Genomic DNA, 16,907 nt, shown 5'->3' with positions numbered 1-16,907 from the left:
TCCAGTAAAGTGACCATTAATCCCTGTAAAATCCTGCTGAAATCTGGTTGATTTCACTTTGGATTCAGACAGTGATTTGAGACTTGCTGCACTAGTGACTCCAGTGATAAGTAAACACAACTTTGTTTGTGCTCCATTGTCAGGAGCCTCTGTCCAACTACTTTTCTTTTCACACAAGTACATGAGGCTCAGCCAATTGGCAGAGCCTGCCAAAAATATGGTCAACTCATTGTTGTTCCTCTCCACGGAAGTCTTTAGTAAAAGGCGAAAGACTTATGCGTATTGAAGAGAAACCAAAGTCAGTTGCGGAATCAGGTGGCAGGCAGCCTTATATCCCAGTCGCAACAGTGATCCCTCTTGTGGTTGGGACTGGTTGAGCTGCGGTTGTCCAATGCCAAACCCATTCCCCAGCACCAGCCATCAAAAACTCATTGATTTGTTTACAAGCAAAAGTGTAAAGTCCTGCTGAAATGTGCTTGATTTCACTTTGGATTCAGACAGTGATTTGCTGATTTGAGACGTGCTCCACTGGAGACTCCAGCGCAGTGATGATTAATGCTGAAATCTGGTTGATTTCACTTTGGATTCAGACAGTGATTTGCTGATTGTAGACTCCCTCCACCGGAGACTCCAGTGCAGTGGTGATTAATCCGTGTAAAATCCTGCTGAAATGTGGTTGATTTCACTAGGGATTCAGACAGTGATGATTAAACGGGACACCTGGTTTTTCTTTGACTTCAATATCAGGGGAGAGCGCGAACGCAGTCCCCCACTACCACAAATTATGCAGTCGAGATTCCCACATTTGGGGAATTCGCAGTGGTCAGCACAGTCGCAGTGCAATGACTGAGCCTCGCCCTGGGTGAACCACCTTCTTGATCATGGTATCTCCCCTGCCAGGTAAGTATGAGTTGGTGGTGACAGAGGCAGGGACGGTATTCCCAGTCACAGCATTTGTGGTGACGGTTCGCAGATGGCACCGTCCTCACAGATCGGTGAAGTTAAAATCAGTGATTTGAGACTTGCAAAACAAAGGCACTATTGATGAGTAAGCATAAGTCACTTGCCAAAAGCCTCAGTCTTAAAAACTATGTGGAGGTGAGACTTGTTTTACTCAAAGCAGAAATCATTTCCAACACCACACCACTGATTCAGGTTACCCTTTCTTTTATTTTCCACAATTTAAAGGGTGCACCGTTCCCGGAGGTGCTGCAATACCGGGCCGATGCTTGGAGTGAACGGAGCAAGCCCCTTTTTCATCTCCCAGAGCTAAAAATCGGCTTAATATGTAGTCCTCGTATAGAGGACATATCAGATATTAAACTGATAAGAACAGATACTACACTTGATCTTAGCCAAAAGGCCGAGAAGCGATAACACCAAACTGTTTGTTTGCAGACCCAACGTACCAGCACATATCTCAATTGTCGCGGTGCGGTTCTTTCAACTGGGCGTAGCAGTCGCTTGCTACTTAACAACCCACTCCCCACGCTGCCCCCGTCCTCAAAAAAGCTAAAATCATTGATTTGTTTACAAGCAAAAGTGTAAACTCCTGCTGAAATCTGGTTGATTTCACTGTTGTTTCAGACACTAGAGACTCCAGTGATGATTAATCACTGTAAAGTCCTGCTGAAAATCTTGTTGATTTCACAATGGATTCAGACAGAGATTTGAGACTTGCTGCAAGGCTCCACTAGTGACTCCAGTGATGATTCCTGCTGAAAATCTTGTTGATTTCACAATGAATTCAGACAGTGATTTGCTGATTTGAGACGTGCTCCACCGGAGACTCCAGTAAAGTGACCATTAATCCCTGTAAAATCCTGCTGATTTCACTTTGGATTCAGACAGTGATTTGAGACTTGCTGCACTAGTGACTCCAGTGATAAGTAAACACAACTTTGTTTGTGCTCCATTGTCAGGAGCCTCTGTCCAACTACTTTTCTTTTCACACAAGTACATGAGGCTCAGCCAATTGGCAGAGCCTGCCAAAAATATGGTCAACTCATTGTTGTTCCTCTCCACGGAAGTCTTTAGTAAAAGGCGAAAGACTTATGCGTATTGAAGAGAAACCAAAGTCAGTTGCGGAATCAGGTGGCAGGCAGCCTTATATCCCAGTCGCAACAGTGATCCCTCTTGTGGTTGGGACTGGTTGAGCTGCGGTTGTCCAATGCCAAACCCATTCCCCAGCACCAGCCATCAAAAACTCATTGATTTGTTTACAAGCAAAAGTGTAAAGTCCTGCTGAAATGTGCTTGATTTCACTTTGGATTCAGACAGTGATTTGCTGATTTGAGACGTGCTCCACTGGAGACTCCAGCGCAGTGATGATTAATGCTGAAATCTGGTTGATTTCACTTTGGATTCAGACAGTGATTTGAGACTTGCTGCAAGGCTCCACTAGTGACTCCAGTGATGATTCCTGCTGAAAATCTTGTTGATTTCACAATGAATTCAGACAGTGATTTGCTGATTTGAGACGTGCTCCACCGGAGACTCCAGTAAAGTGACCATTAATCCCTGTAAAATCCTGCTGAAATCCTGCTGATTTCACTTTGGATTCAGACAGTGATTTGAGACTTGCTGCACTAGTGACTCCAGTGATAAGTAAACACAACTTTGTTTGTGCTCCATTGTCAGGAGCCTCTGTCCAACTACTTTTCTTTTCACACAAGTACATGAGGCTCAGCCAATTGGCAGAGCCTGCCAAAAATATGGTCAACTCATTGTTGTTCCTCTCCACGGAAGTCTTTAGTAAAAGGCGAAAGACTTATGCGTATTGAAGAGAAACCAAAGTCAGTTGCGGAATCAGGTGGCAGGCAGCCTTATATCCCAGTCGCAACAGTGATCCCTCTTGTGGTTGGGACTGGTTGAGCTGCGGTTGTCCAATGCCAAACCCATTCCCCAGCACCAGCCATCAAAAACTCATTGATTTGTTTACAAGCAAAAGTGTAAAGTCCTGCTGAAATGTGCTTGATTTCACTTTGGATTCAGACAGTGATTTGCTGATTTGAGACGTGCTCCACTGGAGACTCCAGCGCAGTGATGATTAATGCTGAAATCTGGTTGATTTCACTTTGGATTCAGACAGTGATTTGCTGATTGTAGACTCCCTCCACCGGAGACTCCAGTGCAGTGGTGATTAATCCGTGTAAAATCCTGCTGAAATGTGGTTGATTTCACTAGGGATTCAGACAGTGATGATTAAACGGGACACCTGGTTTTTCTTTGACTTCAATATCAGGGGAGAGCGCGAACGCAGTCCCCCACTACCACAAATTATGCAGTCGAGATTCCCACATTTGGGGAATTCGCAGTGGTCAGCACAGTCGCAGTGCAATGACTGAGCCTCGCCCTGGGTGAACCACCTTCTTGATCATGGTATCTCCCCTGCCAGGTAAGTATGAGTTGGTGGTGACAGAGGCAGGGACGGTATTCCCAGTCACAGCATTTGTGGTGACGGTTCGCAGATGGCACCGTCCTCACAGATCGGTGAAGTTAAAATCAGTGATTTGAGACTTGCAAAACAAAGGCACTATTGATGAGTAAGCATAAGTCACTTGCCAAAAGCCTCAGTCTTAAAAACTATGTGGAGGTGAGACTTGTTTTACTCAAAGCAGAAATCATTTCCAACACCACACCACTGATTCAGGTTACCCTTTCTTTTATTTTCCACAATTTAAAGGGTGCACCGTTCCCGGAGGTGCTGCAATACCGGGCCGATGCTTGGAGTGAACGGAGCAAGCCCCTTTTTCATCTCCCAGAGCTAAAAATCGGCTTAATATGTAGTCCTCGTATAGAGGACATATCAGATATTAAACTGATAAGAACAGATACTACACTTGATCTTAGCCAAAAGGCCGAGAAGCGATAACACCAAACTGTTTGTTTGCAGACCCAACGTACCAGCACATATCTCAATTGTCGCGGTGCGGTTCTTTCAACTGGGCGTAGCAGTCGCTTGCTACTTAACAACCCACTCCCCACGCTGCCCCCGTCCTCAAAAAAGCTAAAATCATTGATTTGTTTACAAGCAAAAGTGTAAACTCCTGCTGAAATCTGGTTGATTTCACTGTTGTTTCAGACACTAGAGACTCCAGTGATGATTAATCACTGTAAAGTCCTGCTGAAAATCTTGTTGATTTCACAATGGATTCAGACAGAGATTTGAGACTTGCTGCAAGGCTCCACTAGTGACTCCAGTGATGATTCCTGCTGAAAATCTTGTTGATTTCACAATGAATTCAGACAGTGATTTGCTGATTTGAGACGTGCTCCACCGGAGACTCCAGTAAAGTGACCATTAATCCCTGTAAAATCCTGCTGAAATCTGGTTGATTTCACTTTGGATTCAGACAGTGATTTGAGACTTGCTGCACTAGTGACTCCAGTGATAAGTAAACACAACTTTGTTTGTGCTCCATTGTCAGGAGCCTCTGTCCAACTACTTTTCTTTTCACACAAGTACATGAGGCTCAGCCAATTGGCAGAGCCTGCCAAAAATATGGTCAACTCATTGTTGTTCCTCTCCACGGAAGTCTTTAGTAAAAGGCGAAAGACTTATGCGTATTGAAGAGAAACCAAAGTCAGTTGCGGAATCAGGTGGCAGGCAGCCTTATATCCCAGTCGCAACAGTGATCCCTCTTGTGGTTGGGACTGGTTGAGCTGCGGTTGTCCAATGCCAAACCCATTCCCCAGCACCAGCCATCAAAAACTCATTGATTTGTTTACAAGCAAAAGTGTAAAGTCCTGCTGAAATGTGCTTGATTTCACTTTGGATTCAGACAGTGATTTGCTGATTTGAGACGTGCTCCACTGGAGACTCCAGCGCAGTGATGATTAATGCTGAAATCTGGTTGATTTCACTTTGGATTCAGACAGTGATTTGCTGATTGTAGACTCCCTCCACCGGAGACTCCAGTGCAGTGGTGATTAATCCGTGTAAAATCCTGCTGAAATGTGGTTGATTTCACTAGGGATTCAGACAGTGATGATTAAACGGGACACCTGGTTTTTCTTTGACTTCAATATCAGGGGAGAGCGCGAACGCAGTCCCCCACTACCACAAATTATGCAGTCGAGATTCCCACATTTGGGGAATTCGCAGTGGTCAGCACAGTCGCAGTGCAATGACTGAGCCTCGCCCTGGGTGAACCACCTTCTTGATCATGGTATCTCCCCTGCCAGGTAAGTATGAGTTGGTGGTGACAGAGGCAGGGACGGTATTCCCAGTCACAGCATTTGTGGTGACGGTTCGCAGATGGCACCGTCCTCACAGATCGGTGAAGTTAAAATCAGTGATTTGAGACTTGCAAAACAAAGGCACTATTGATGAGTAAGCATAAGTCACTTGCCAAAAGCCTCAGTCTTAAAAACTATGTGGAGGTGAGACTTGTTTTACTCAAAGCAGAAATCATTTCCAACACCACACCACTGATTCAGGTTACCCTTTCTTTTATTTTCCACAATTTAAAGGGTGCACCGTTCCCGGAGGTGCTGCAATACCGGGCCGATGCTTGGAGTGAACGGAGCAAGCCCCTTTTTCATCTCCCAGAGCTAAAAATCGGCTTAATATGTAGTCCTCGTATAGAGGACATATCAGATATTAAACTGATAAGAACAGATACTACACTTGATCTTAGCCAAAAGGCCGAGAAGCGATAACACCAAACTGTTTGTTTGCAGACCCAACGTACCAGCACATATCTCAATTGTCGCGGTGCGGTTCTTTCAACTGGGCGTAGCAGTCGCTTGCTACTTAACAACCCACTCCCCACGCTGCCCCCGTCCTCAAAAAAGCTAAAATCATTGATTTGTTTACAAGCAAAAGTGTAAACTCCTGCTGAAATCTGGTTGATTTCACTGTTGTTTCAGACACTAGAGACTCCAGTGATGATTAATCACTGTAAAGTCCTGCTGAAAATCTTGTTGATTTCACAATGGATTCAGACAGAGATTTGAGACTTGCTGCAAGGCTCCACTAGTGACTCCAGTGATGATTCCTGCTGAAAATCTTGTTGATTTCACAATGAATTCAGACAGTGATTTGCTGATTTGAGACGTGCTCCACCGGAGACTCCAGTAAAGTGACCATTAATCCCTGTAAAATCCTGCTGAAATCTGGTTGATTTCACTTTGGATTCAGACAGTGATTTGAGACTTGCTGCACTAGTGACTCCAGTGATAAGTAAACACAACTTTGTTTGTGCTCCATTGTCAGGAGCCTCTGTCCAACTACTTTTCTTTTCACACAAGTACATGAGGCTCAGCCAATTGGCAGAGCCTGCCAAAAATATGGTCAACTCATTGTTGTTCCTCTCCACAGAAGTCTTTAGTAAAAGGCGAAAGACTTATGCGTATTGAAGAGAAACCAAAGTCAGTTGCGGAATCAGGTGGCAGGCAGCCTTATATCCCAGTCGCAACAGTGATCCCTCTTGTGGTTGGGACTGGTTGAGCTGCGGTTGTCCAATGCCAAACCCATTCCCCAGCACCAGCCATCAAAAACTCATTGATTTGTTTACAAGCAAAAGTGTAAAGTCCTGCTGAAATGTGCTTGATTTCACTTTGGATTCAGACAGTGATTTGCTGATTTGAGACGTGCTCCACTGGAGACTCCAGCGCAGTGATGATTAATGCTGAAATCTGGTTGATTTCACTTTGGATTCAGACAGTGATTTGCTGATTGTAGACTCCCTCCACCGGAGACTCCAGTGCAGTGGTGATTAATCCGTGTAAAATCCTGCTGAAATGTGGTTGATTTCACTAGGGATTCAGACAGTGATGATTAAACGGGACACCTGGTTTTTCTTTGACTTCAATATCAGGGGAGAGCGCGAACGCAGTCCCCCACTACCACAAATTATGCAGTCGAGATTCCCACATTTGGGGAATTCGCAGTGGTCAGCACAGTCGCAGTGCAATGACTGAGCCTCGCCCTGGGTGAACCACCTTCTTGATCATGGTATCTCCCCTGCCAGGTAAGTATGAGTTGGTGGTGACAGAGGCAGGGACGGTATTCCCAGTCACAGCATTTGTGGTGACGGTTCGCAGATGGCACCGTCCTCACAGATCGGTGAAGTTAAAATCAGTGATTTGAGACTTGCAAAACAAAGGCACTATTGACGAGTAAGCATAAGTCACTTGCCAAAAGCCTCAGTCTTAAAAACTATGTGGAGGTGAGACTTGTTTTACTCAAAGCAGAAATCATTTCCAACACCACACCACTGATTCAGGTTACCCTTTCTTTTATTTTCCACAATTTAAAGGGTGCACCGTTCCCGGAGGTGCTGCAATACCGGGCCGATGCTTGGAGTGAACGGAGCAAGCCCCTTTTTCATCTCCCAGAGCTAAAAATCGGCTTAATATGTAGTCCTCGTATAGAGGACATATCAGATATTAAACTGATAAGAACAGATACTACACTTGATCTTAGCCAAAAGGCCGAGAAGCGATAACACCAAACTGTTTGTTTGCAGACCCAACGTACCAGCACATATCTCAATTGTCGCGGTGCGGTTCTTTCAACTGGGCGTAGCAGTCGCTTGCTACTTAACAACCCACTCCCCACGCTGCCCCCGTCCTCAAAAAAGCTAAAATCATTGATTTGTTTACAAGCAAAAGTGTAAACTCCTGCTGAAATCTGGTTGATTTCACTGTTGTTTCAGACACTAGAGACTCCAGTGATGATTAATCACTGTAAAGTCCTGCTGAAAATCTTGTTGATTTCACAATGGATTCAGACAGAGATTTGAGACTTGCTGCAAGGCTCCACTAGTGACTCCAGTGATGATTCCTGCTGAAAATCTTGTTGATTTCACTTTGGATTCAGACAGTGATTTGCTGATTGTAGACTCCCTCCACCGGAGACTCCAGTGCAGTGGTGATTAATCCGTGTAAAATCCTGCTGAAATGTGGTTGATTTCACTAGGGATTCAGACAGTGATGATTAAACGGGACACCTGGTTTTTCTTTGACTTCAATATCAGGGGAGAGCGCGAACGCAGTCCCCCACTACCACAAATTATGCAGTCGAGATTCCCACATTTGGGGAATTCGCAGTGGTCAGCACAGTCGCAGTGCAATGACTGAGCCTCGCCCTGGGTGAACCACCTTCTTGATCATGGTATCTCCCCTGCCAGGTAAGTATGAGTTGGTGGTGACAGAGGCAGGGACGGTATTCCCAGTCACAGCATTTGTGGTGACGGTTCGCAGATGGCACCGTCCTCACAGATCGGTGAAGTTAAAATCAGTGATTTGAGACTTGCAAAACAAAGGCACTATTGATGAGTAAGCATAAGTCACTTGCCAAAAGCCTCAGTCTTAAAAACTATGTGGAGGTGAGACTTGTTTTACTCAAAGCAGAAATCATTTCCAACACCACACCACTGATTCAGGTTACCCTTTCTTTTATTTTCCACAATTTAAAGGGTGCACCGTTCCCGGAGGTGCTGCAATACCGGGCCGATGCTTGGAGTGAACGGAGCAAGCCCCTTTTTCATCTCCCAGAGCTAAAAATCGGCTTAATATGTAGTCCTCGTATAGAGGACATATCAGATATTAAACTGATAAGAACAGATACTACACTTGATCTTAGCCAAAAGGCCGAGAAGCGATAACACCAAACTGTTTGTTTGCAGACCCAACGTACCAGCACATATCTCAATTGTCGCGGTGCGGTTCTTTCAACTGGGCGTAGCAGTCGCTTGCTACTTAACAACCCACTCCCCACGCTGCCCCCGTCCTCAAAAAAGCTAAAATCATTGATTTGTTTACAAGCAAAAGTGTAAACTCCTGCTGAAATCTGGTTGATTTCACTGTTGTTTCAGACACTAGAGACTCCAGTGATGATTAATCACTGTAAAGTCCTGCTGAAAATCTTGTTGATTTCACAATGGATTCAGACAGAGATTTGAGACTTGCTGCAAGGCTCCACTAGTGACTCCAGTGATGATTCCTGCTGAAAATCTTGTTGATTTCACAATGAATTCAGACAGTGATTTGCTGATTTGAGACGTGCTCCACCGGAGACTCCAGTAAAGTGACCATTAATCCCTGTAAAATCCTGCTGAAATCTGGTTGATTTCACTTTGGATTCAGACAGTGATTTGAGACTTGCTGCACTAGTGACTCCAGTGATAAGTAAACACAACTTTGTTTGTGCTCCATTGTCAGGAGCCTCTGTCCAACTACTTTTCTTTTCACACAAGTACATGAGGCTCAGCCAATTGGCAGAGCCTGCCAAAAATATGGTCAACTCATTGTTGTTCCTCTCCACGGAAGTCTTTAGTAAAAGGCGAAAGACTTATGCGTATTGAAGAGAAACCAAAGTCAGTTGCGGAATCAGGTGGCAGGCAGCCTTATATCCCAGTCGCAACAGTGATCCCTCTTGTGGTTGGGACTGGTTGAGCTGCGGTTGTCCAATGCCAAACCCATTCCCCAGCACCAGCCATCAAAAACTCATTGATTTGTTTACAAGCAAAAGTGTAAAGTCCTGCTGAAATGTGCTTGATTTCACTTTGGATTCAGACAGTGATTTGCTGATTTGAGACGTGCTCCACTGGAGACTCCAGCGCAGTGATGATTAATGCTGAAATCTGGTTGATTTCACTTTGGATTCAGACAGTGATTTGCTGATTGTAGACTCCCTCCACCGGAGACTCCAGTGCAGTGGTGATTAATCCGTGTAAAATCCTGCTGAAATGTGGTTGATTTCACTAGGGATTCAGACAGTGATGATTAAACGGGACACCTGGTTTTTCTTTGACTTCAATATCAGGGGAGAGCGCGAACGCAGTCCCCCACTACCACAAATTATGCAGTCGAGATTCCCACATTTGGGGAATTCGCAGTGGTCAGCACAGTCGCAGTGCAATGACTGAGCCTCGCCCTGGGTGAACCACCTTCTTGATCATGGTATCTCCCCTGCCAGGTAAGTATGAGTTGGTGGTGACAGAGGCAGGGACGGTATTCCCAGTCACAGCATTTGTGGTGACGGTTCGCAGATGGCACCGTCCTCACAGATCGGTGAAGTTAAAATCAGTGATTTGAGACTTGCAAAACAAAGGCACTATTGATGAGTAAGCATAAGTCACTTGCCAAAAGCCTCAGTCTTAAAAACTATGTGGAGGTGAGACTTGTTTTACTCAAAGCAGAAATCATTTCCAACACCACACCACTGATTCAGGTTACCCTTTCTTTTATTTTCCACAATTTAAAGGGTGCACCGTTCCCGGAGGTGCTGCAATACCGGGCCGATGCTTGGAGTGAACGGAGCAAGCCCCTTTTTCATCTCCCAGAGCTAAAAATCGGCTTAATATGTAGTCCTCGTATAGAGGACATATCAGATATTAAACTGATAAGAACAGATACTACACTTGATCTTAGCCAAAAGGCCGAGAAGCGATAACACCAAACTGTTTGTTTGCAGACCCAACGTACCAGCACATATCTCAATTGTCGCGGTGCGGTTCTTTCAACTGGGCGTAGCAGTCGCTTGCTACTTAACAACCCACTCCCCACGCTGCCCCCGTCCTCAAAAAAGCTAAAATCATTGATTTGTTTACAAGCAAAAGTGTAAACTCCTGCTGAAATCTGGTTGATTTCACTGTTGTTTCAGACACTAGAGACTCCAGTGATGATTAATCACTGTAAAGTCCTGCTGAAAATCTTGTTGATTTCACAATGGATTCAGACAGAGATTTGAGACTTGCTGCAAGGCTCCACTAGTGACTCCAGTGATGATTCCTGCTGAAAATCTTGTTGATTTCACAATGAATTCAGACAGTGATTTGCTGATTTGAGACGTGCTCCACCGGAGACTCCAGTAAAGTGACCATTAATCCCTGTAAAATCCTGCTGAAATCTGGTTGATTTCACTTTGGATTCAGACAGTGATTTGAGACTTGCTGCACTAGTGACTCCAGTGATAAGTAAACACAACTTTGTTTGTGCTCCATTGTCAGGAGCCTCTGTCCAACTACTTTTCTTTTCACACAAGTACATGAGGCTCAGCCAATTGGCAGAGCCTGCCAAAAATATGGTCAACTCATTGTTGTTCCTCTCCACAGAAGTCTTTAGTAAAAGGCGAAAGACTTATGCGTATTGAAGAGAAACCAAAGTCAGTTGCGGAATCAGGTGGCAGGCAGCCTTATATCCCAGTCGCAACAGTGATCCCTCTTGTGGTTGGGACTGGTTGAGCTGCGGTTGTCCAATGCCAAACCCATTCCCCAGCACCAGCCATCAAAAACTCATTGATTTGTTTACAAGCAAAAGTGTAAAGTCCTGCTGAAATGTGCTTGATTTCACTTTGGATTCAGACAGTGATTTGCTGATTTGAGACGTGCTCCACTGGAGACTCCAGCGCAGTGATGATTAATGCTGAAATCTGGTTGATTTCACTTTGGATTCAGACAGTGATTTGCTGATTGTAGACTCCCTCCACCGGAGACTCCAGTGCAGTGGTGATTAATCCGTGTAAAATCCTGCTGAAATGTGGTTGATTTCACTAGGGATTCAGACAGTGATGATTAAACGGGACACCTGGTTTTTCTTTGACTTCAATATCAGGGGAGAGCGCGAACGCAGTCCCCCACTACCACAAATTATGCAGTCGAGATTCCCACATTTGGGGAATTCGCAGTGGTCAGCACAGTCGCAGTGCAATGACTGAGCCTCGCCCTGGGTGAACCACCTTCTTGATCATGGTATCTCCCCTGCCAGGTAAGTATGAGTTGGTGGTGACAGAGGCAGGGACGGTATTCCCAGTCACAGCATTTGTGGTGACGGTTCGCAGATGGCACCGTCCTCACAGATCGGTGAAGTTAAAATCAGTGATTTGAGACTTGCAAAACAAAGGCACTATTGATGAGTAAGCATAAGTCACTTGCCAAAAGCCTCAGTCTTAAAAACTATGTGGAGGTGAGACTTGTTTTACTCAAAGCAGAAATCATTTCCAACACCACACCACTGATTCAGGTTACCCTTTCTTTTAATTTCCACAATTTAAAGGGTGCACCGTTCCCGGAGGTGCTGCAATACCGGGCCGATGCTTGGAGTGAACGGAGCAAGCCCCTTTTTCATCTCCCAGAGCTAAAAATCGGCTTAATATGTAGTCCTTGTATAGAGGACATATCAGATATTAAACTGATAAGAACAGATACTACACTTGATCTTAGCCAAAAGGCCGAGAAGCGATAACACCAAACTGTTTGTTTGCAGACCCAACGTACCAGCACATATCTCAATTGTCGCGGTGCGGTTCTTTCAACTGGGCGTAGCAGTCGCTTGCTACTTAACAACCCACTCCCCACGCTGCCCCCGTCCTCAAAAAAGCTAAAATCATTGATTTGTTTACAAGCAAAAGTGTAAACTCCTGCTGAAATCTGGTTGATTTCACTGTTGTTTCAGACACTAGAGACTCCAGTGATGATTAATCACTGTAAAGTCCTGCTGAAAATCTTGTTGATTTCACAATGGATTCAGACAGAGATTTGAGACTTGCTGCAAGGCTCCACTAGTGACTCCAGTGATGATTCCTGCTGAAAATCTTGTTGATTTCACAATGAATTCAGACAGTGATTTGCTGATTTGAGACGTGCTCCACCGGAGACTCCAGTAAAGTGACCATTAATCCCTGTAAAATCCTGCTGAAATCTGGTTGATTTCACTTTGGATTCAGACAGTGATTTGAGACTTGCTGCACTAGTGACTCCAGTGATAAGTAAACACAACTTTGTTTGTGCTCCATTGTCAGGAGCCTCTGTCCAACTACTTTTCTTTTCACACAAGTACATGAGGCTCAGCCAATTGGCAGAGCCTGCCAAAAATATGGTCAACTCATTGTTGTTCCTCTCCACAGAAGTCTTTAGTAAAAGGCGAAAGACTTATGCGTATTGAAGAGAAACCAAAGTCAGTTGCGGAATCAGGTGGCAGGCAGCCTTATATCCCAGTCGCAACAGTGATCCCTCTTGTGGTTGGGACTGGTTGAGCTGCGGTTGTCCAATGCCAAACCCATTCCCCAGCACCAGCCATCAAAAACTCATTGATTTGTTTACAAGCAAAAGTGTAAAGTCCTGCTGAAATGTGCTTGATTTCACTTTGGATTCAGACAGTGATTTGCTGATTTGAGACGTGCTCCACTGGAGACTCCAGCGCAGTGATGATTAATGCTGAAATCTGGTTGATTTCACTTTGGATTCAGACAGTGATTTGCTGATTGTAGACTCCCTCCACCGGAGACTCCAGTGCAGTGGTGATTAATCCGTGTAAAATCCTGCTGAAATGTGGTTGATTTCACTAGGGATTCAGACAGTGATGATTAAACGGGACACCTGGTTTTTCTTTGACTTCAATATCAGGGGAGAGCGCGAACGCAGTCCCCCACTACCACAAATTATGCAGTCGAGATTCCCACATTTGGGGAATTCGCAGTGGTCAGCACAGTCGCAGTGCAATGACTGAGCCTCGCCCTGGGTGAACCACCTTCTTGATCATGGTATCTCCCCTGCCAGGTAAGTATGAGTTGGTGGTGACAGAGGCAGGGACGGTATTCCCAGTCACAGCATTTGTGGTGACGGTTCGCAGATGGCACCGTCCTCACAGATCGGTGAAGTTAAAATCAGTGATTTGAGACTTGCAAAACAAAGGCACTATTGATGAGTAAGCATAAGTCACTTGCCAAAAGCCTCAGTCTTAAAAACTATGTGGAGGTGAGACTTGTTTTACTCAAAGCAGAAATCATTTCCAACACCACACCACTGATTCAGGTTACCCTTTCTTTTATTTTCCACAATTTAAAGGGTGCACCGTTCCCGGAGGTGCTGCAATACCGGGCCGATGCTTGGAGTGAACGGAGCAAGCCCCTTTTTCATCTCCCAGAGCTAAAAATCGGCTTAATATGTAGTCCTCGTATAGAGGACATATCAGATATTAAACTGATAAGAACAGATACTACACTTGATCTTAGCCAAAAGGCCGAGAAGCGATAACACCAAACTGTTTGTTTGCAGACCCAACGTACCAGCACATATCTCAATTGTCGCGGTGCGGTTCTTTCAACTGGGCGTAGCAGTCGCTTGCTACTTAACAACCCACTCCCCACGCTGCCCCCGTCCTCAAAAAAGCTAAAATCATTGATTTGTTTACAAGCAAAAGTGTAAACTCCTGCTGAAATCTGGTTGATTTCACTGTTGTTTCAGACACTAGAGACTCCAGTGATGATTAATCACTGTAAAGTCCTGCTGAAAATCTTGTTGATTTCACAATGGATTCAGACAGAGATTTGAGACTTGCTGCAAGGCTCCACTAGTGACTCCAGTGATGATTCCTGCTGAAAATCTTGTTGATTTCACAATGAATTCAGACAGTGATTTGCTGATTTGAGACGTGCTCCACCGGAGACTCCAGTAAAGTGACCATTAATCCCTGTAAAATCCTGCTGAAATCCTGCTGATTTCACTTTGGATTCAGACAGTGATTTGAGACTTGCTGCACTAGTGACTCCAGTGATAAGTAAACACAACTTTGTTTGTGCTCCATTGTCAGGAGCCTCTGTCCAACTACTTTTCTTTTCACACAAGTACATGAGGCTCAGCCAATTGGCAGAGCCTGCCAAAAATATGGTCAACTCATTGTTGTTCCTCTCCACGGAAGTCTTTAGTAAAAGGCGAAAGACTTATGCGTATTGAAGAGAAACCAAAGTCAGTTGCGGAATCAGGTGGCAGGCAGCCTTATATCCCAGTCGCAACAGTGATCCCTCTTGTGGTTGGGACTGGTTGAGCTGCGGTTGTCCAATGCCAAACCCATTCCCCAGCACCAGCCATCAAAAACTCATTGATTTGTTTACAAGCAAAAGTGTAAAGTCCTGCTGAAATGTGCTTGATTTCACTTTGGATTCAGACAGTGATTTGCTGATTTGAGACGTGCTCCACTGGAGACTCCAGCGCAGTGATGATTAATGCTGAAATCTGGTTGATTTCACTTTGGATTCAGACAGTGATTTGCTGATTGTAGACTCCCTCCACCGGAGACTCCAGTGCAGTGGTGATTAATCCGTGTAAAATCCTGCTGAAATGTGGTTGATTTCACTAGGGATTCAGACAGTGATGATTAAACGGGACACCTGGTTTTTCTTTGACTTCAATATCAGGGGAGAGCGCGAACGCAGTCCCCCACTACCACAAATTATGCAGTCGAGATTCCCACATTTGGGGAATTCGCAGTGGTCAGCACAGTCGCAGTGCAATGACTGAGCCTCGCCCTGGGTGAACCACCTTCTTGATCATGGTATCTCCCCTGCCAGGTAAGTATGAGTTGGTGGTGACAGAGGCAGGGACGGTATTCCCAGTCACAGCATTTGTGGTGACGGTTCGCAGATGGCACCGTCCTCACAGATCGGTGAAGTTAAAATCAGTGATTTGAGACTTGCAAAACAAAGGCACTATTGATGAGTAAGCATAAGTCACTTGCCAAAAGCCTCAGTCTTAAAAACTATGTGGAGGTGAGACTTGTTTTACTCAAAGCAGAAATCATTTCCAACACCACACCACTGATTCAGGTTACCCTTTCTTTTATTTTCCACAATTTAAAGGGTGCACCGTTCCCGGAGGTGCTGCAATACCGGGCCGATGCTTGGAGTGAACGGAGCAAGCCCCTTTTTCATCTCCCAGAGCTAAAAATCGGCTTAATATGTAGTCCTCGTATAGAGGACATATCAGATATTAAACTGATAAGAACAGATACTACACTTGATCTTAGCCAAAAGGCCGAGAAGCGATAACACCAAACTGTTTGTTTGCAGACCCAACGTACCAGCACATATCTCAATTGTCGCGGTGCGGTTCTTTCAACTGGGCGTAGCAGTCGCTTGCTACTTAACAACCCACTCCCCACGCTGCCCCCGTCCTCAAAAAAGCTAAAATCATTGATTTGTTTACAAGCAAAAGTGTAAACTCCTGCTGAAATCTGGTTGATTTCACTGTTGTTTCAGACACTAGAGACTCCAGTGATGATTAATCACTGTAAAGTCCTGCTGAAAATCTTGTTGATTTCACAATGGATTCAGACAGAGATTTGAGACTTGCTGCAAGGCTCCACTAGTGACTCCAGTGATGATTCCTGCTGAAAATCTTGTTGATTTCACAATGAATTCAGACAGTGATTTGCTGATTTGAGACGTGCTCCACCGGAGACTCCAGTAAAGTGACCATTAATCCCTGTAAAATCCTGCTGAAATCTGGTTGATTTCACTTTGGATTCAGACAGTGATTTGAGACTTGCTGCACTAGTGACTCCAGTGATAAGTAAACACAACTTTGTTTGTGCTCCATTGTCAGGAGCCTCTGTCCAACTACTTTTCTTTTCACACAAGTACATGAGGCTCAGCCAATTGGCAGAGCCTGCCAAAAATATGGTCAACTCATTGTTGTTCCTCTCCACGGAAGTCTTTAGTAAAAGGCGAAAGACTTATGCGTATTGAAGAGAAACCAAAGTCAGTTGCGGAATCAGGTGGCAGGCAGCCTTATATCCCAGTCGCAACAGTGATCCCTCTTGTGGTTGGGACTGGTTGAGCTGCGGTTGTCCAATGCCAAACCCATTCCCCAGCACCAGCCATCAAAAACTCATTGATTTGTTTACAAGCAAAAGTGTAAAGTCCTGCTGAAATGTGCTTGATTTCACTTTGGATTCAGACAGTGATTTGCTGATTTGAGACGTGCTCCACTGGAGACTCCAGCGCAGTGATGATTAATGCTGAAATCTGGTTGATTTCACTTTGGATTCAGACAGTGATTTGCTGATTGTAGACTCCCTCCACCGGAGACTCCAGTGCAGTGGTGATTAATCCGTGTAAAATCCTGCTGAAATGTGGTTGATTTCACTAGGGATTCAGACAGTGATGATTAAACGGGACA

General features: G+C 44.9%; 28 non-coding genes across 28 annotated transcripts; all 28 read right to left on the bottom strand.

Moving 5' to 3' along the window:
* Nucleotides 1–187: 187 nt before the first annotated feature.
* Nucleotides 188–302, bottom strand: LOC144393890 (U5 spliceosomal RNA). Its single transcript, XR_013456729.1, has one exon. It is a non-coding gene; the product is annotated as a U5 spliceosomal RNA (small nuclear RNA).
* Nucleotides 303–744: 442 nt separating this feature from the next.
* LOC144393525 (U1 spliceosomal RNA) lies at nucleotides 745–908 on the bottom strand. The gene has a single exon (XR_013456365.1). It is a non-coding gene; the product is annotated as a U1 spliceosomal RNA (small nuclear RNA).
* A 276-nt stretch (nucleotides 909–1,184) lies between these two features.
* LOC144393719 (U2 spliceosomal RNA) lies at nucleotides 1,185–1,375 on the bottom strand. The gene has a single exon (XR_013456560.1). It is a non-coding gene; the product is annotated as a U2 spliceosomal RNA (small nuclear RNA).
* Nucleotides 1,376–1,966: 591 nt separating this feature from the next.
* LOC144393889 (U5 spliceosomal RNA) lies at nucleotides 1,967–2,081 on the bottom strand. The gene has a single exon (XR_013456728.1). It is a non-coding gene; the product is annotated as a U5 spliceosomal RNA (small nuclear RNA).
* A 603-nt stretch (nucleotides 2,082–2,684) lies between these two features.
* LOC144393888 (U5 spliceosomal RNA) lies at nucleotides 2,685–2,799 on the bottom strand. The gene has a single exon (XR_013456727.1). It is a non-coding gene; the product is annotated as a U5 spliceosomal RNA (small nuclear RNA).
* A 442-nt stretch (nucleotides 2,800–3,241) lies between these two features.
* On the bottom strand, nucleotides 3,242–3,405 carry LOC144393523 (U1 spliceosomal RNA). Its single transcript, XR_013456364.1, has one exon. It is a non-coding gene; the product is annotated as a U1 spliceosomal RNA (small nuclear RNA).
* Nucleotides 3,406–3,681: 276 nt separating this feature from the next.
* Nucleotides 3,682–3,872, bottom strand: LOC144393718 (U2 spliceosomal RNA). Its single transcript, XR_013456559.1, has one exon. It is a non-coding gene; the product is annotated as a U2 spliceosomal RNA (small nuclear RNA).
* A 602-nt stretch (nucleotides 3,873–4,474) lies between these two features.
* Nucleotides 4,475–4,589, bottom strand: LOC144393886 (U5 spliceosomal RNA). The gene has a single exon (XR_013456726.1). It is a non-coding gene; the product is annotated as a U5 spliceosomal RNA (small nuclear RNA).
* Nucleotides 4,590–5,031: 442 nt separating this feature from the next.
* On the bottom strand, nucleotides 5,032–5,195 carry LOC144393522 (U1 spliceosomal RNA). Its single transcript, XR_013456363.1, has one exon. It is a non-coding gene; the product is annotated as a U1 spliceosomal RNA (small nuclear RNA).
* A 276-nt stretch (nucleotides 5,196–5,471) lies between these two features.
* On the bottom strand, nucleotides 5,472–5,662 carry LOC144393717 (U2 spliceosomal RNA). Its single transcript, XR_013456558.1, has one exon. It is a non-coding gene; the product is annotated as a U2 spliceosomal RNA (small nuclear RNA).
* A 602-nt stretch (nucleotides 5,663–6,264) lies between these two features.
* On the bottom strand, nucleotides 6,265–6,379 carry LOC144393938 (U5 spliceosomal RNA). The gene has a single exon (XR_013456778.1). It is a non-coding gene; the product is annotated as a U5 spliceosomal RNA (small nuclear RNA).
* A 442-nt stretch (nucleotides 6,380–6,821) lies between these two features.
* On the bottom strand, nucleotides 6,822–6,985 carry LOC144393521 (U1 spliceosomal RNA). The gene has a single exon (XR_013456362.1). It is a non-coding gene; the product is annotated as a U1 spliceosomal RNA (small nuclear RNA).
* A 276-nt stretch (nucleotides 6,986–7,261) lies between these two features.
* On the bottom strand, nucleotides 7,262–7,452 carry LOC144393716 (U2 spliceosomal RNA). The gene has a single exon (XR_013456557.1). It is a non-coding gene; the product is annotated as a U2 spliceosomal RNA (small nuclear RNA).
* Nucleotides 7,453–7,982: 530 nt separating this feature from the next.
* Nucleotides 7,983–8,146, bottom strand: LOC144393520 (U1 spliceosomal RNA). Its single transcript, XR_013456361.1, has one exon. It is a non-coding gene; the product is annotated as a U1 spliceosomal RNA (small nuclear RNA).
* A 276-nt stretch (nucleotides 8,147–8,422) lies between these two features.
* LOC144393715 (U2 spliceosomal RNA) lies at nucleotides 8,423–8,613 on the bottom strand. The gene has a single exon (XR_013456555.1). It is a non-coding gene; the product is annotated as a U2 spliceosomal RNA (small nuclear RNA).
* Nucleotides 8,614–9,215: 602 nt separating this feature from the next.
* Nucleotides 9,216–9,330, bottom strand: LOC144393885 (U5 spliceosomal RNA). The gene has a single exon (XR_013456725.1). It is a non-coding gene; the product is annotated as a U5 spliceosomal RNA (small nuclear RNA).
* Nucleotides 9,331–9,772: 442 nt separating this feature from the next.
* On the bottom strand, nucleotides 9,773–9,936 carry LOC144393519 (U1 spliceosomal RNA). Its single transcript, XR_013456360.1, has one exon. It is a non-coding gene; the product is annotated as a U1 spliceosomal RNA (small nuclear RNA).
* A 276-nt stretch (nucleotides 9,937–10,212) lies between these two features.
* LOC144393714 (U2 spliceosomal RNA) lies at nucleotides 10,213–10,403 on the bottom strand. Its single transcript, XR_013456554.1, has one exon. It is a non-coding gene; the product is annotated as a U2 spliceosomal RNA (small nuclear RNA).
* Nucleotides 10,404–11,005: 602 nt separating this feature from the next.
* LOC144393937 (U5 spliceosomal RNA) lies at nucleotides 11,006–11,120 on the bottom strand. Its single transcript, XR_013456777.1, has one exon. It is a non-coding gene; the product is annotated as a U5 spliceosomal RNA (small nuclear RNA).
* A 442-nt stretch (nucleotides 11,121–11,562) lies between these two features.
* Nucleotides 11,563–11,726, bottom strand: LOC144393518 (U1 spliceosomal RNA). The gene has a single exon (XR_013456359.1). It is a non-coding gene; the product is annotated as a U1 spliceosomal RNA (small nuclear RNA).
* A 276-nt stretch (nucleotides 11,727–12,002) lies between these two features.
* LOC144393735 (U2 spliceosomal RNA) lies at nucleotides 12,003–12,193 on the bottom strand. Its single transcript, XR_013456575.1, has one exon. It is a non-coding gene; the product is annotated as a U2 spliceosomal RNA (small nuclear RNA).
* Nucleotides 12,194–12,795: 602 nt separating this feature from the next.
* LOC144393936 (U5 spliceosomal RNA) lies at nucleotides 12,796–12,910 on the bottom strand. Its single transcript, XR_013456776.1, has one exon. It is a non-coding gene; the product is annotated as a U5 spliceosomal RNA (small nuclear RNA).
* Nucleotides 12,911–13,352: 442 nt separating this feature from the next.
* On the bottom strand, nucleotides 13,353–13,516 carry LOC144393517 (U1 spliceosomal RNA). The gene has a single exon (XR_013456357.1). It is a non-coding gene; the product is annotated as a U1 spliceosomal RNA (small nuclear RNA).
* A 276-nt stretch (nucleotides 13,517–13,792) lies between these two features.
* On the bottom strand, nucleotides 13,793–13,983 carry LOC144393713 (U2 spliceosomal RNA). The gene has a single exon (XR_013456553.1). It is a non-coding gene; the product is annotated as a U2 spliceosomal RNA (small nuclear RNA).
* A 602-nt stretch (nucleotides 13,984–14,585) lies between these two features.
* LOC144393884 (U5 spliceosomal RNA) lies at nucleotides 14,586–14,700 on the bottom strand. Its single transcript, XR_013456724.1, has one exon. It is a non-coding gene; the product is annotated as a U5 spliceosomal RNA (small nuclear RNA).
* A 442-nt stretch (nucleotides 14,701–15,142) lies between these two features.
* Nucleotides 15,143–15,306, bottom strand: LOC144393515 (U1 spliceosomal RNA). Its single transcript, XR_013456355.1, has one exon. It is a non-coding gene; the product is annotated as a U1 spliceosomal RNA (small nuclear RNA).
* A 276-nt stretch (nucleotides 15,307–15,582) lies between these two features.
* Nucleotides 15,583–15,773, bottom strand: LOC144393710 (U2 spliceosomal RNA). The gene has a single exon (XR_013456551.1). It is a non-coding gene; the product is annotated as a U2 spliceosomal RNA (small nuclear RNA).
* A 602-nt stretch (nucleotides 15,774–16,375) lies between these two features.
* LOC144393883 (U5 spliceosomal RNA) lies at nucleotides 16,376–16,490 on the bottom strand. Its single transcript, XR_013456723.1, has one exon. It is a non-coding gene; the product is annotated as a U5 spliceosomal RNA (small nuclear RNA).
* Nucleotides 16,491–16,907: the final 417 nt, after the last annotated feature.

This window comes from Gasterosteus aculeatus, unplaced genomic scaffold, assembly GCF_964276395.1.
Source record: "Gasterosteus aculeatus unplaced genomic scaffold, fGasAcu3.hap1.1 HAP1_SCAFFOLD_29, whole genome shotgun sequence".
NCBI classification, from domain to species: Eukaryota; Metazoa; Chordata; class Actinopteri; order Perciformes; family Gasterosteidae; genus Gasterosteus; species Gasterosteus aculeatus.
This window is presented reverse-complemented; position numbering and strand designations above follow the sequence as displayed.